The 18,031-nt window shown below is 42.2% G+C and overlaps 2 long non-coding RNA genes across 11 annotated transcripts in view; one reads left to right on the plus strand and one right to left on the minus strand.

Moving 5' to 3' along the window:
• Positions 1–18,031, minus strand: part of LOC132830941 (uncharacterized) — a 558,005-nt gene that overhangs the window by 315,513 nt on the left and 224,461 nt on the right. The window lies entirely within an intron of this gene.
• LOC132830974 (uncharacterized) overlaps positions 17,270–18,031 on the plus strand; it is a 41,194-nt gene continuing 40,432 nt past the window's right edge. Inside the window, exon 1 of the long non-coding RNA XR_009646463.1 lies at positions 17,270–17,390. This is a non-coding gene — a long non-coding RNA (uncharacterized LOC132830974). The remainder of the gene's footprint in view (positions 17,391–18,031) is intronic.

The raw sequence follows: 18,031 nt of genomic DNA on the forward strand, positions 1-18,031 counted from the left end.
GGGTCAGGAAGAAGATTCCAACGCCCCTCCCCCAAGTCCCTCTTCCCTATCTTTTATCTTAGCCTGCTTGGCACACCTTCCTCATTCCTGAAGAAGGGCTCATGCACTTTGTCTAGCCCACTATGCCCTGACATTTTAAGTTGTCATCCAGGTGTTAACTGTTGCAAGACTACTTGCCTCCACTGCCCTCTCAGGCAGCATGGTTCTATCTACCATCTTCTGGGTTAAAACAAAAAAGTTTTCCTCAAATATCCTCTAAACCAGCTATCCCTTACCTTAGACGCACGCACTCTGGTCTGAAACATGTCTGCTGTGAGGAAAAGATTCTTACAATCTACGCTGTATATGCCTTTCATAATTTGTATTCCTCAATCAGAACCCCCCTCAGTCTCCTATTCTCTAAGGAAAACAAACCCAGCCTATCCAGTCTCTCCTTATAATGGAGGCTTTTCATCCTAGCCAATATCCTGGTGAATGCTCTCTGCATCCCTCCAGTGCAATTATATCTTCCAATAGCGTGGAGCCAAGGTTTCATACAATTGTAACAAGATTTCCTTGCTCCTATATTCTATGCCCTAGCTAATAAAGGCAAGCTCCCCGTATGCCTTCTTCACCACCCTGCCTACCTGTGCTGACACCTTCAGGGATCTATGGACTTGTACACGAAGATCTCTTTGGTCCTCAGTACTCCTGAAGAACTCACCATACATTGTGTATATCCCTCCCTTATTAGACTGCCCAAATGTGGTCAGTCTTGTGCACATTTTTGAAAAGGATGCACTGGCCCTGGAGCGTGTTCAGAGAAAGTTCACGAGAACGGTCCCAGGAATGAAAAGCTTAACACATGAGGAACATTTGAGGACACTGGGTTCATACTCAATGGAATTTAGAAGGATGGAGGGGGGTGGGAATCTTACTGAAACGTACGAAATACTGAATGGCCTGGACAGAGTAGATATTGGGACCCAGACTGGGACCCAAGGGTATAGCCTTAGAATAAAGAGGAGACCATTCGGAACACAGATACGGAAAAACTTCTTCAGCCAGAGAGTGGTGAATCTATGGAATTCATTGCCACAAAAGACCGTGGAGGCCAGGTCACTAAGCATATTTAAAGACAGAGATAGATGGCATCTTGAGTATTAAGGGGATCAAGGATTTACGGGGAGAAAGTGGGAGAATGGGGTTGAGAAATTTATCAGCCAGTTGAATGGCAGAGCAGACTCTATGGGCTGAATGGCCTAATTTCTGCTCCTGTGTCTTATGGTCTTAAAATGCATCACTTCGCATTTATCACAATTAATTAAATTCCATTAATGGTCAAGACTGTGAATCAGTTCTTTTCTTGCACATTGGCTCGGTCCTTGTACTTTTATAATTTATTATTGACTATTTTGGTTTCTTTCTACTTTCAGAAATCATATTGAGCAAAGCCTTCCCTTCAATTTCTATTTTCTATCCATTGTTTTACACAAAATAATTCTGTTCTGCCCCAACGGAGCAAAACGATAAGCCTGTCAGATGATATTTCCCAAATGACTTCATTCTGAGGCAAGAGCTTTTGGAATTTTTTTTCCGATATTGTGACCTCCAGTGTGATAGGATATGTCATGTTACTAGCAGAAAATGACAGAGCAATTGTCTGTACTGTGTGTTATGACAGGCTGGCATAGATATCTGCTATTCAAAAGATCTGGGCTTGAAATGAAGGGGCCTGTATCCAATGTGACCCTTTTTTAGTTGATTATTTTTCATTTGTGCTTGTCCGGACACCAGCTGCTCTCCCCAGAAATTGGCGCAACACCAACTTCCATCTTCTCAGACAGTGCTGGTCCTTCTCAGCCTCTAGCCTTTGTCATTAAGTTAAAAGCCACATCAGATTGCTGTAACAGCTTAAACAGGCTTCAGAATCATTTTGGGTCTTTTCTGGGTAGAAATCTGTCATCCTCACCTGGTATGGCCTGCATGTGACTTTAACTCAATACTAATATAGCAGTTTTTTAGCTGCCCTCTGAAACTGCCTAACAAGCCACTCTGTTATGTCACAACAGTTCATGAAGGTGGGCAACCACCACCTTCTTTGTTAACTAGTGATGGACATTGAATATTGACTTTGCCAGCAATGCTCACATCTGAAAATCTCTCTCGAATATAAAATGCATCAGCTGTCTGGAGTCTTAAGTCAGAGGCTTGGAATCCTGCAATGGGTCACTAGTCTCCTGAAACTGCAAAGCCTGTCTACGTTCTACAAGACACAAGTCAGGAATGTGATGGAATACTCCCATTTGTCTGAATGGGTACAACAACACTCAAGAAGCTTGACACCATCCAAGCAGTGCTCACACCTCAATCAAACTCCTTCACTTTCTCCACCACCAATGCTCAGTTATAGCAGTGTGTACCATTTACAAGATGCAGAGCAGTAGTTCCCCGATGATTCTTACATTCCAAATCCATGACCATTACCATCGAGAAGGACAAGAGCAGCTGATATGTAGAAACATGACCACATGCAGGTTCCACTCCAAGTCACTCACCATCATGAATCGGAAATATATCACTGCTCCCTCAGTGTCACTGGGTCAAAATCCTGGAATTCCTTCTCTAACAGCATTGTGTAAGCACTTACAGAAAACAGACTGCAGCAGGTATAGAAGGGAGCACACAACCAACTTCTCAAAGGATGGGCAAGAAATACTGGCTCAACCAATGACACCCACATCCCATGATTGAAAAAGGTGATGTAGTTAGTCAAGGAGCATTTTCACAGAAAGGACCTGATAGATGAAGGAAGGAAATGGCACAGCCAATCTTTAGCAATAGACATTCCCAGGAAGGTACAACCTATAAAAAAGGACTCTGATGGAAATACTCAAACAATTTAACTTGGTAAAATATACACAAGGCAGTATGAAACCATACCTACACATAGAAAGCTTCCAATTCCCACAAAATTTAAAAACATGGGACACTAGGTCAGTACAGGGTGGCAACTAGTTTGTAAGAAGTAGCTTCAGTTAAATTGAGCGTTCAATATCCAGCCTCCATTGTGGCTATGAAATCACTCTCTGGGACTGAAATCCTGCACAACCCACAACTGGAGATAGAGTGGTTTTGCTACCACTAAGACACTGAGTAAAGAAATCCCTACTCTAAAAACTGATTTCTTTCATAAAATTCACCACATCTTCACATTGACCTTTGCGCACTGACCTCAGCTATTTGCGAACCATGAAAATATATATGAACAGCCAAAGGTGCTACTCTTTTCGGGCCCAGTGCTTGGTCCATATACTCTTTCAAGGTCTTATTGGCAGCTCCCTTCTGCCTGAAACTACCATCAACTTTTGTGCTTTGATTTCTAATGACTGTGGAATGAAGGTGGAAGACCGTTCTCCATGATGTCTCTCTACTTATCTAACTAGGGCGATAGTCTAGCCTGAAAGTTCTAGCTATCACTCAGTCTTACTGCAACTTGTTACTCAACCAAAAAACTGCACTTTCATCCTTACACATTACCTCTTCATCCCTCATGTTACCCGTTGTGCTTTATTTTCAAATGTTCTCAATTCAATGCACCAGCACAACACTCTCATCACTTTTCTTGTCCTGGTAACACTCCCATTGCTATCAGATAGAATAGAAAAACATAGACAGTGACTCCAGAAGTTACACTCCATTCCAAGCAAAATGAAATTTAGAATGCAAATCTGTTAAGTGAACAAAATTGAACACTGGTGTGTGGGAGGGGGATTCTTAGACATGTTGCAGCTGATTAGGCGCTGATCATTATCTCAGCTGGTGCTTAAATTGGAAAGTTTTTACGGTAGATTTAACAAGCATTTTGGAAATAAGGGCACCCATTAAAGAAAGGACAGCTAACACAAGTCCCTAAGGTACCCAAAGTTTACAGTTTTCATTGTACCTGACCTTCATCCCAAGGGTGCCTCTCACCCAATTTGCTCTTGAAGATGAAAGCCATTTCAAACTTTAGAAACATCATCATACATACAAGTATAACTTGCCCTCATTACTTGCTGCACATAAACATTGTACTTGCATATAATGTGTGGTTGGAATTTGAATATATACTCAGTTGCGGCTGAGTCCAGAACAAGGCAACAATCATACGACAAACACATAACATATAGCAGAAATTTCTTTACAGAGATGTTAGTGCGAATGACGTTGTGAAACAAACAGCAGGAGCAGATCGACATTCTTCATTTAATGGGAGGTTTGATGCCATACAGCAATGCCGATGTGGCCAGGCCACCACTGAGATAAGTGGAAATCTTCCTGCTAATGAATGCTGAATCACAAGAGTAAAAGTAGACTATTTAACTACAGCCTGCCATTTGACAAGACTGTGGCCAATCCCATTCTGTTTTCCCTTTCTATTGCCTATGACCCTGGACTTCCTTGTCAATAATGAATCTAAGTCAGCCTTAAAAATGTTAATTGATGCTACCTTGACTGATCTCTGGAAAAGAGCATTCCACAGTCAATTGACGCTCAAGGTCAAAAAAAACTCCTGCTTTGAGTAGAAGATCTCTTAGTTTTACACTGCACCCTATGGTGCTAGTTTCTCCTCAAGGATGGGGGGGGGGGTGTGTGGGTGTGTGCATGTGTCTGTGTGTGTGCACACATGTCTAAGCATCCATTCTGCTAAGTTCCCTCAGGGTCTCATATTTCAGCAAGATCACCTCTCATGCTCGTAAACATCAATGGATACGCACCCAAACTTTTGTCATAACCCCTTCATCCAAGGAATCAGTCTAATGAATCTCCTTTAAACAGCCTCCAATGCATCAGCATCCTTCCTTACTCCAGATAAACCAGCTCATAAATTTTGTTGCAACTGATGCTCAAGCTCCAACTCCAATCTTCCTTGGTGGCAGCGAAGGAACTCATTACACTGATAGTGCTCATTCTCCCTCTGAAAGTAATTGACTTCTACAGGGTGTGGATGGTCAAGAGTGTGGTGCTGGAAAGCACAGCAGGCTTGTGGGCTGGGGGAGGTGGGGGGGGTTGCTGAGAGATAAATGGTAGGGGGAGTGGAACTGGTGGGGGGGGGCAGGTAGATGAGATTGCAATATGGAAAATGAAGGTGGGGAAGAAGGTGATAGGTCAGACAGGAAGGTGGAGCGGATAGATGGAAAAGCCGATGGACAGGTCAAAAGGACAGTGCCGAGTTGGAGGCTTGGGACTGGGAAAAGGTGGGAGGACGGGAAATGAGGAAACTGGTGAAATTCACATTGATCCCTAGTGGTTGCAGGGTCTCAAGGTGGAAGATGAGGTGTTCTTACTCGAGAGGGCGGATGGTTAGGGTTTGGTGATGGAGGTGACCCAGGACCTGCATGTCCTTGGCAGAGTGGGAGGTGGAGTTGAAGTGTTCAGTTACGGGCAGTGGGGTTGGTTGGTGCAGGTGTCCCACAGATGTTCTCTGAATCGATCTGCAAGTTGGTGTCCTGTCTCCCTGATGTACAGGAGACCACATCAGGTGCAATGGATACAGTAGATGACATTGGTAGAGGTACAGGTAAATTTTTGTTGGATGTGGATGATGGTCTTGGAGACCAAGGAAAAAGCAGCCAAGGAAATATTCATTTCCTAAATTATTCACATGTGGTGCCTGGTAATTGAGCCAAACAGAAGCACTCTGTCAGGAAACTCTGATGTTTCCACCCCCGAGTGAGGTATTAAAGGTTTGTCTGGATGGGCGATGGGGGTCACAAAACAACAATGGAAGACCATAGGGATAAAGCTCCTGCTTGCTCTATTGGGGAGGTGTGCCCACAAAGTCCTCGAATGGGGATTCACAAAATCTGACAAGCTTAAAAAAAGCCCAATATATCTATTACACCATGAGCATGTATTCAACTGACCTGGTGGTCAGTTAATTACAGGTATTTAATCCTATTGTGGCAGACGGCAAACATTGAGTCAGCCAGCAGTCTCCCCATCTGAAGATTTAGTGGCTTAGCATTTAATGAATTGTTTCTACCTCCCGGTGGGGAAGAAGTGAAAAGGGAAGTCACTGGTCTTCCTGCAGTGTCAAAGTGGTGCCAGAGTGATCTCCCTGGCAATTACTAGATCCAGGTTAGTCCTTTGCTACCATCTCAATAACTGAAAGCCTGAGCCAAAGATCTTTACCCTGCCCAGTCATTGACGATTACAGCAATCAAACAACGCCACTGATTAGACATGGAGACACATCTATTTTCAACTATTACTTCTTGGCTCCACGTAGCTCCACAAGCCAATATCATTCTGGTCAGGATATAAAGCTGAACAAACAAGTGGAACCGGGCAAGTGCGCTGTGTACATAAGCCACTTGGGTTTAGATGTTTAAGCTGCATCCAATACTAGCAAACCCAAAAGCCTCTTCGTTCTTTGCTAAGGAGACCCAGCAGAGAAGGTTCACTGGGCTGACTCCTGCAATGAAGGGGTTGTGTATGTAATTAATGTTCTGAAAATGTGGTCGAGGCTGGGTCATTGAACATATCTAAGGCAGAAATGGACTGATTTAAACGAACCACAAGATGTGGGGACAATCAAATAATTGGCAATTAGGTTTCTGCTCCTATTTCTCAAGTTCTGTTTAAAAAAGATCAAGAGAGGCATAAGAGAAAATAAAAGAAACACACTTATGTAGCACTTTGCAAAGTCATCTGAATCTCAAATCACTTTATAAACAAAGAAGCACATAAGCACATTTTAAGTGTTGTGATGCAGAAAGCAAGATAGCAAATTCATACACAGCAAACTTTCCCAAACAGCAACTTGACAATGACCAGATTAACCTGTTTTAGCAATGTTGATTGAGAAGTAACTATGAGCCAAGTGCCAAATCCTCTTTGAAATAGTGTCATGGGGTTTTTCTTTCAACCTGGGAAAGCAGACAATGCCTCTGTTTGATGCCTCATCTGAAAGTAGTGAGGTGTTCCCTCAGTACTGCGCTAGAGCATCAGCCTTGATTTTCACATCCGAGTTCTGGAGTTGGAATTGAAGCCAATACCTTCTGAGTCCAAGCCAACAGTGCCATCAATTGAACCATCAAGAGACATGGTGCCCTCAATAATCAGACAAGTCAAAATTCTGTTTTAACAAACTTCTCAGTAGAATGTCTTGGAGATTGTTAAAAATCACACACCAGGTCGACACCTCCACATCTTGGAGTTTGTTAAATATGAAATAATTTTCACTTATATTGGACTCCTCGGGGAGGCCCAAAAAAAAGGTCCTGTTGAACAATAAATTGGCTTGATCTTGGAAGCAAGAGCCTTGGGGAACGCTGACTTGATCTATCTTGTATCTGCTGACCTATGAAATGCAAAGGAGCAGCGCAAATTTGCATTTGATTGACTATTTACTCAGTCTCTCTGAACATTGAACTAGAACATGCCCTTCAGCCCACCATGTCTCAACCAACTGTATTGCAATCTAAATAATCCCATCTGCTTGTTCATGGTCCGTATCCCTCTATTCATGAATCCGCCTAAATGTCTCTTAAATGTTGCTACATTATCTGCTTCTACCACCTCCCTTACAGAACATTCTAAGCACCTACTACAGTTTGTGTAAAAAAAACTTTCCTCGCACATCTTTTAACTTTCTCCCTCTCACTTTAAATCTATGTTCCCTAGTATTTGACATTTCAGTTTGGGAAAAAGACTGAGTATCCACCACCCATTTTATAATTTTACATACCTCTATCATATCGCTCCTTAGTCTCCAACACTCAAGCGAAAGCAATCCAAGTTTTTCTAAGCTCTCCTTAGAACTAATACACTCCAATCCAGGTAACATCCTGATAAATCTCTATTGCATCCTTTCCAAATCCTCCACATCCTTCCTGTAGTGTGGTGAACAGAACTGTACCCAATACTCCAAATGTCTCCTCATTAAAGTTCTATATAGCTGCAACATGACTTGTCAACTTTTATACTCAATGCGCTGACCAATGAAGGCAAGCATGCCACACACCTCCTTTATCACTTTATCAGAGTGTGTTACCACTTTCAGGGAGCTGAGCAATTGAACCTCAAGATTCTACTGTCTATCAATGTTCCTAAAGATTATCCCATTTACCGGATACAGGTAGTAAACTCGAATTATAGAAAAATTGCACTTTAGAAACAGCGCTTAAAATGTTGGCGATGTAATCGCATTATAGCCAACACACGTTTTAAAAGTCAGTGCTTTAGAAACAGTGTTCCCAATTCGACAATCGCATTACGTCATGTTATAGCAGAACAACCTATACCTTCCTCTTGTATTTGAACTCCAAAAATGCATCATCACACACTTGTCCAGATCAAACTCAATTGACCATTTCTACACATCAGCTACACTGGCACCACCCCCCACCTTTTCCTTCGCTACATCGATGACTGTATCAGCGCTACCTCGGGTTCCCACGAGGAGGTTGAACAGTTCATCCACTTTACTAATAGCTTACACCCTGACCTCAATTTTACCTGGACCACCTCAGACTCCTCCCTCCCATTCCTAGACCTCTAAATTTTTATCTCAGGCAACCGACTCAACACGGACATTTACTATAAACCGACCAACCCCCACAGCTACCTAGATTACACCCCCCCCGACCAATCCAACCTCCACTCCCAGCACCTTCCCCTGCAACCGCAAGAAATACAAAACTTACGCCCACACCTCCCCCCTTACTTCCCTCCAAGACCCCAAGGGATCCTTCCATATCCATCACAAATTCACCTGCACCTCCACACACATCATTTACTGCATCCGCTGCACCTGATGTGGCCTCCTCAACATTGGGGAGACAGGCCACCTACATGCAGAACGTTTCAGAGAACACCTCTGAGACACCCGCACTAACCAACCCAACCGCCCCGTGGCTGAACACTAATTCCTCCTCCCACTCCACCAAGGACATGCAGGTCCTTGGCCTCCATCGCCAGACCATAGCAACACGACGCCTGGAGGAAGAGCCCCTCATCTTCTGCCTAGAAACCCTCCAACCACAAGGGATGAATGCAGATTTCTCCAGCTTCCTCATTTTCCCTCCCCCCCGCCTTGTCTCAGTCCCAAACTTCGGACTCAGCACTGCTTCTTGACCTGCAATCTTCTTCCCGACCTCTCAGCCCTCACCCCCTCTCTGGCCTATCACCCTCACCTTAACCTCCTTCCACCTATCGTATTCCCAACGCCCCTCTCCCAAGTCCCTCCTCCCTACCTTTTATCTTAGATTGCTTGGCACACCCTCCTCATCCTGAAGAAGGACTTATGCCCGAAACATCGATTTTCCTGCTCCTGGGATGCTGCCTGACCTGCTGCGCTTTTCCAGCAACACATTTTTCAGCTCTAATCTCCAGCATCTGCAGTTCTCACTTTCTGCTACCATTTCTCCACCCAACTTTCCAACTGATCTATATCCTGTCATGATCCTTTGACAATCATCCTCACTATTGACAACTCCACAAATTTATCATCTGAGAACTTACTAATCAGACCACCAACATTTTCATCCAAACCATTTATATATTGCATATAACACCACAGACCCAGCAGTGACCCTTGCAGAAGACTGGTCACAGACCTCCAGTCAGAAAAACGCCCCTCCACAATAATCTGTCTTCTATAAACAAGCCAATTTAGTATCCAACTTACCAACGCATCATAGATTCCATGTGACTTAGTCTTCTGGAACAGTGTACCACATCAGATATTGTCAAATGCTTTCGTAAAGTTTATGTAGACAACATTCACTACCCCACTCTCAATCATCTTTGTTACTTCCTCAAAAAACTCAATCAAGCTTGTGAGGACAAGACCTCCCCGCATAAAGACATGCTGACTATCATTAATAAGCCCCTTCTCCAAATGTGAGTAAATTCTGTCCCTAAGAATCTTCTTTAATAAGTTCCCAGCCATGAATGTAAGGCTCATCGGCCTATAATTTCCTAGATTACAGCTGTTGTCCTTCTTAAACAAATGAACAAGATTGGCTATTCTCCAGTCTTCTGAGACCTCGCCTGTGGCTAAAGAGAACACAAAGATCTGTGACAAGGCCCCACCAATCCCCTCCGTTGCCTCCTTCAGTATCCTGGAATAGATCCTATTAGGCCCTGGGGACTTAGCTGCCTTAATCAACATGCTCCAGAGTCTCAACATACCCATTCTAAGATTAACATTATCCATGCCCTTCCCCCTGGTGAACACCAATGTGAAGTACTCATTAAAGACCTCACTTCCTCAGGCTCCAAACATAAATTCTCTCCTTTGTCCTTGAGGGGACCTATCCTTTCCCTAGTTACCCTGTTGCTCCTATCATAAAAATGCTTTGGGATTGTAAGCCGACTTGCCATGGCTCCTTTTGCAGCCATGTTTCCTTTTCATCAAGGACTTTGTCAGTTTTCAAAACTTTACATATGTTTCTTTTTCCTTTTTGACTAAATGTTTCATTTCTCATCATCCTAGGTTCCTGAATCTTGCCATCTTTACAGGAATATGTTGGTCGTAAAGGTAGATCAACTGACCTTTAAAAGATTCCAATATGTCAGATGTGGATTTACACTCAAACAGCCACCCCCAAATTGAATTATGCAGTCAGAATCATAGCAATATACAACATGGAGAAAGACCCTTCGGTCCAAAGCATCCTTGCCAACCTGATATCCTAAATAAATCTTGTCCCATTTGCCAGCATTTGGCCCATATCCCTCTAAACCTTTCCTATTCATGCATCTATCTAGAATTTCTGGTTCCTGTCAAATACTGTTGTAATTTAGCCTTTCCCCAATGTCACACTTTCACTGAGGACTAGTCTAATCCCTATCCGTAATTCCACAATAATATTTTAAAAGGTAGTTATGACCATTGTTCCCAAAATGCTCTACTACGATCACCTGGCCAGACTAACTCCCCAACACAAGTACAGGTCGTTAGACTATCTACCTACTATTCAAGAAACCCTCCTCGATGCACTGACATTTAAGCCCCTGGCACCATGGGAGTCCCAGTCAACTGTCCCTGTTGTGCCTCCCTAATTACTCTTCAGAAGGTGTAGGTGAGCTGCTTTCTGTGCATGAAGGGCAGGTATAACCAATGCTGTCTCTTAGGAGGTTCCAGGAGTTTGATCCAATGACATTCTAACACATTCTACAGAATGCTAAATAATGTCAGCACAGCTTTCCTGCCATTTTGTGAGCAGGTCTAGGCAGTTTTGCAACTCTAGTAGATTTTGGATGCAAATAGATCTAACTAAACTCCTCGGATTATCCGGTGCTATAATTGCCATAACTGGACTTGAGAATTTTGAATGGGTATTTTCAGCAAATTTCTGCACAGTTCCAAAAGAACATTTTGCAGCTGTCAGGGAGACGGAGGCTAATCGAATTACATTCCCCCTGCAATCTGGGTTTTCAAATGGCAACAGGAATGTAAGTTCCACGTATATGGTCTGAAATAAAGCGAAATGGATTCCAGCAAATTTACATCAGTTAATTGAGTCATAGAGATGTATAGCACGGAAATAGACCCTTCCATCCAATTTGTCCATACTGACCACATATCCTAACCTAATCTAGTCTATTTGCCAGCACCTGGCCCATTTCCCTCTTTAACCCTTCCTAATCATATACCCATCTAGCTGCCTTTTAAATGGTGTAATTGTACCAGCCTCCACAACTTCCTCTGGCAGCTCATTCCATACACACACCACCCTCTGTAGTGCAATATTCCAGCAGTGGCCTAACCAATGTCCTGTGCAGCCGCAACATGACCTCCAACTGCTGTACTCAATATTCTGACCAATGAAGGAAAGCATACCAAAAGCCTTCTTCACTATCCTATCTACCTGCGACTCTAATTTCAAGGAGCTATGAACTTGCACTCCAAGGTCTCTTTGTTCAGCAACACTCCCCAGGACCTTACCACTAAGTGGATAAGTCCTGCTAAGATTTGCTTTTTTAAAATGCAGCACCTTGCATTTACCTAGATTAAACTCCATCTGCAACTCATCAGCCCATTGACCCATCTGATCAAGATCCCGTTGTACTCTGAGGTAGCCTTCTTCGCTGACCACTACACCTCCAATTTTGGTCTCATCTACAAATTTACTAACTATACCTCCTATGTTCGCATCCAAATCATTTATATAAATGATTAAAAGCAGTGGACCCAGCGCTGATCCTTGTGGCACTCTAATGCTCACAGGCCTCCAGTCTGAAAAACAACCTTCCACCACCCTCTCTCTTCTACCTTCGAGCTTGTTCTATATCCAAATGGCAAGTTCTCCCTGTACTCCATGAGATCTAACCTTGCTAACCAGTCTTCCATGGGGAATCTTGTTGAATCCCTTACTGAAGTCAATATATATCACACCTACTGCTCTGTCCTCATCAATCCACTTGTCAAAAAACTCAATCAAGTTTGACAGACATGACCTCCCATGCACAAAGCCGCGCTGACAATCCTTAATCCATCCTTGCTTTTCCAAATAAGTGTTAATACTGTCCCTCAGGGTTCCCTCCAACAACCTGCCCACCACCGATGTCAAGCTCACAGGTTTATAGTTTCCTGGCTTTTCCTTACCACTTTTCTTAAATAGTGGCACCATATTAGCCAACTTCCAGTCTTCCGGCACCTCACCTGTGACTATCGATGACAAAATATCTCAGCAAGTGGTCCAGCAATCACTTTCCTAGCTCCCTACAGAGTTCTAGGGGACACCTGATCAGGTCCTGGGGATTTATCCACTTTTAAGCGTTTCAAGACATCTAGCACTTTCCCCTCTGTAATATGGACATTTTTCAAGATGTCACCATCAATTTCCCCACATTCTATATCTTCCATGTCCTTTTCCACAGTAAACACTGATGCAAAATACTCATTTATTATCTCCCCCATCTCCTGTGGCTCCACAGTTAGGGTTTGGGTTAGGGTTAGCATTACAGATGCATGGGAACACCATCACCTGCAAGTTCCCCAGGTCAAACACCAACCTGACATGGAATATCTTCACTGCTTTTTTTGTTCAAAATCCTAGAAATCTCTCCCTGTGGCTGTGCACTCTTACACCACATGGATTGCAGCACTTCAAGAAGGCCACTCACTATGACTTTCTCCAGGGCAATTAGGGTCACAGAAATAAATGTTGGCCCAGCCAATGATGTGCAGATCCTGAAAACAAAATTACCGCTTTCAACGTGGTAAAGGTACAACACAGTGTTGTTGTTAAGGTAAAACATGGTAAGGAAATGCATCCCTAAGGATTGCACTTGAAGGGTCAACTGACATTAGAAGCTGAAATTGAATGATAGGACATGAACCTACTGCCCCAGAGTGACGGTTTGCTCAGTGAGCCAAGCTTTTACCTGTGAAACATAATGAAAGCATTTAATCTTAACTTTAAGTGTCCCTTAATGTTTCACTCAAGAATGAATTGAATGCTGCAGGTCCCAGATTACCAACAATAATTACACCAGAGTACTCCTAGTAGAAGGTACTAAATCGGCTGCAAACCCTTTGGAACATTCTGGGATCCAGGAAGCTGTTTTTTTCTTTATTTCCAAGAATTCCAAAACAAGAAGCGATTTAGTAACGCAGTAATCTCAACTAACACACAGGAGAGCCCAGCTACCTGAGGTGGAATAGTGAAGATTTAAGACCATTAACAATTGTTTGCAAAACTCAGATGATGATATTGAATTGGCAAACTACTCTAACCAAATAGCCAGGGTTATCTTCTACATTTCACACTATTTCATCAAGGCCCAACCATCTTCAGCAGCTTCGATGTCCTTCCTTGCACTGTAAAGTCAGAAGTAGAAATGTTTGCTGATGATTTCCCAATATTCAGCACTATTGGTGACTCTTCAGATGGAGGCAGTCCATACCTAGATACAGCAAAATCTGGGCAGCATTCTGATTCGTGCTAAGTGACCGAAGGGTCTGTTTCCATGCTGTACATCTCTATGACTATGACTATGACTATGACTCTGACTCTAAGTGGCAAGAAATCTTCACACCTCAAGTGCCACAGAGCGACAGTGATAATTATGATGTTGTTTTCCTTAATACAGCAATGAAATATTCATACTGGATTTGTAAACAGCACACAGTTTCAATTTCTGTGAAAAGTTCAAGCAGGTATATTTAACAGAAACTGATAATATGCAGTTTCAGAGTGAATTGTTTGGAAGTCTGGAATGCTGCTCATTGGAGGACTAAATGCTGCTGATCATGTGATGTCATCCTGGTCCTTGACGTAGCAGTGTACTCGGTTCTTAAAGCACCAAAACAAAAATGACCACCTCCAAAAGGCAGAATCTAATAATCTCCATTTTACATAATGGCGTTACCACCACTGATTCCCCCACAATCAGCAGTGTAAAGGTTTACGTGGCCAGAAACTGAACTGACCCCATCATATAAATAATGTGCTTACAGGTCTAAGTAAGAGATGAGGAATCCTGTCGTGAGAAACTCGCGTACGGACTCCTCAGAGCCCATCCACTGTCTACATGGGACAGTTTGGAGTGTGATGGAGCTCCAAAAACATTCAAGAAACTTAATGCCATTTGCAGAAAGCAGATTGGCACCCCATCCAACATCTTAAACATTCATGCCCACAATTGGCACACAGTGACAGTGTGTATCACCTACAAGATACACTACAACAACTCATTGATGCTCCTCTAACAACGCCGTCCAAACCTATGATCTCCACTGCCTCAAAGAACAAGGACCATTTGTATCCCCCCACCTCCACCAGCTGCTCCCCTCCAAATCTCACAGTGTCCTGATTTGGAACCAATCCTCCAATGGCTCAAAATCCTGGAATTCTCTCTTACAATGGCACTGTGGGTATGGACAACAGTGGGTCAAGACAGGGGGTTCACACCAACTTTAAGCATTATAAGGAAAGGCAAGAAATGAATGAATTAAAGAAAAGACTTCATGGTAGTGTAAAGAGGGCTCCAACTTTTAGAAAACCTATTACAAAGGAAACAAAAGCAAAATGTACTGAAATGCTGGAAATTTGAAATAAAAACAAAGCACTGAAAATACTGCTGTTCTAACAAAGAGTCTATGGTAATCATTAACTTCTTGTAATTGTTAAATTTTTCTCATTTTTCTATTACTGCAAACACACATGTTGCATCTACATACAAATTCCACGTATATACGAAACATGTATAATGTCAAGCACAGAGCCTGTAACCAATGCGGTAATGACATAGTCACTTATTTCAGAAAGACACAAAATTACTGTACAATTGTTGAACCATTAGCACAAATGTCTGCTTCACTGAGTCCATTTCTCAAATTGACAAAACTGTACTCAGGATTCAATGTGCAGAAAAACAAATACATTTCAAGAATAATATCCCTGAGCAATTAACAGAGAATAGAAACTGCTAGTGGATTGTATGTGCTATATGCTGCACACAAATTGATATGACTAGATTCTGTCTCTAAAGCGTACATTGATCCTTCTGTGCTGCTGAAATACATCAAAACAACAATCTACACTATCATGCAGATAACAGACATAATTTGCACAGTCACCCCTTCCCCTTTTCATCATTGAAGTGAAATTTTTTGTCTTGACTGAGTGCAGAGACACAAACTGTGACCAGGTGCCTCTTCAGTTTTGGGGCTTGGAGAACAGCCTCCTTAATTGCTGATCCACCAGACTTTCTAGAAGATGTCTCAAAAGCCATTCACCAAACATGCAAGCCTCTTATCTATCAGTCTACTGGAAGTCTTCCATATCAAACAAACAAAAAAAGGATATAAAGATTTTATATCATGCAAAAGCCCACGCATGCTTCACTACAGTAAAGGCATATTCATACTGACAACATCTGCATTAATTAAAAAAAAACCAACCTTTTCTAACATAACTTTGCTGATACAATAAAGGATATGCATGCTGAAGAATACACTTCAAACAAGAACCCAGAGTCAAAAATGCAAAGCACATCGATAACACTGCTGATCATAACACATCACGCCCAAACTCTCAGCTCAAGAACAAAATGTCAATGAAAATGTACCCTTTTAGCAAAAAGTGGTAATCAAAAGCTTTCTTCAGCCATTGCTACACACCAAAGAACAACTACACATCAAACAAAAACTTCAGCATGAATGAAAGAATCCAAAGAGAGACCAAAGGCCAAATCAAATTATCTTCAACTCAATCCACTGCAGAATGTTTAAACAAGTCATTCAGAGAATACTTACCCATTGTCTCTGGCAGCTTTCTTCATTCAAAAATATACTTTTAGTTTTGAGAACAAAGGAATTCATCAACTAAATACTTGGGTTTCAATTCAATTTGGCAAACACCAGCATATTGCCTACACATACCAGCAGTCTCTCCCCCATTGGTCTATTATACCCAAAAGAGTTGCAGAAGCACAGCCTTCATGCTCATTGGAACAAAAATTACTCATGTATGCTGACTCACTAACCACGACTTCCTTTAGCAACATTTTCTACATTCCTCGGAGTATGACTGATCAAATTCTCAGGGTCACAGTAGTTCTTGGAAGAGAAGTCTTGACTGATACCACGAGTGGGAAGAGACTTAATTTTCTTATAACAAATCTATTGCTACCCAAACCCAAGGTGCAATGCCTGCTAGGGGAATATCTAAAGAAGCATTAAACTGGGCTGGGTCTGTGTGGAAGTATAACTTATAAAAGGTGTAAAATCTGTCTTTGTTCTTTTATCTGAACATTAATGTGCCAACTCTTAAGGAAGCTGCAAGGATTAAAAAACTCATGTTTCATACACAAGTAATACACAACTGCACTCACTTTTGTGATTATTTCTGCAGGCTTATTTCTTAAAATTAGGTTGTTACACTGGCTTAAAATATATGTTGTACACTAAATAGTAATTTACATTACTGCGTTAATTACAGATAGCTCTGAAGAATTAAGAGCTCTGTTCAATATAACATAACTCCTAGACTCAGCTACACAATAAAAAAAAATTTAAAAATCTTTCTGGAGTTGAAACAGTTCATTCTATTTTGAGATGCTATCCTCAATCAAATGTGATACATAAAACATTTATTGGCTTACAGTACATAGTACTGTCCTTCCTGAAAAGGAGGCATTCAAAATTATCACTTGCATCACATTTGCGAAGCACTTCTTTGATACGGAAGTGCTACTGTGTCCACTTCCTCAATAGCATTTGGCTACCCTAACCACAGTGCTACTTAGCCCCAAGTTTACCGTAAAGTCTCTGCAGAATGCTGTTAGCTTCTATACAGCCCCTTTACCACCATTCAACAAATACTTTCTTGTAATGCCCGGGAAGGTGTAATATGTTTGCAAATGCAGCCACACACACCACACAGGAACAGCATGCAAAACCTGCAAAGGTGAGTGAGAGGTGGGAAGTGGTGGGTTTGGTGGGACTGGGTGGGGGTAGTAGGGAAGCAGAGGGAAGACATCTTCACTTTCTTGATTTTTTTTTAAATGCAGGATAAAATTAAGTCTGTTTTTCTCCCAATGCCAGCATTAAAATGTACATGCACTTGAAAAGCAAGATTTCCCTTTGCACAATATATTTTCGGGGAAAGACAATCTATTCCGAAGTGTCCAAATCTTTTCTCAGGCACGCGTGTGTTCAACTGTTAGGGAGGATTTATGAATTTCATCACAATGTGCAAACAGTCTTGTGCAAACGGCCCTTTGCATCTCAGAGTAGCATCCGTTGCTTTCCTTGCCGCTGCCATGTGAGAAACTAAGTCAAATGAATCCAAAGTTGCAGGTTTGACTGTTGAACTGTATTGACTGAGTCGGTTTTCGAAAGTGCCCTGAGTCAACAGGGAAGAGAAATAGAAAATCAGCCACTAATCAACTAACCAGTGGCCTCTAACAGTAACAGGCACATGTAGCTATTGAAATAACTCCACAGAGGCCAGCATCATGTCATCCAGTCACCCTTTATTTACATGTGCAGTAGCAAGTCTTTTACACTGATCCAGTTTCCTCAGAGCCAGCTCTAAGTGTACAGGAT

Source organism: Hemiscyllium ocellatum, chromosome 3 (assembly GCF_020745735.1).
Source record: "Hemiscyllium ocellatum isolate sHemOce1 chromosome 3, sHemOce1.pat.X.cur, whole genome shotgun sequence".
NCBI lineage: Eukaryota > Metazoa > Chordata > Chondrichthyes > Orectolobiformes > Hemiscylliidae > Hemiscyllium > Hemiscyllium ocellatum.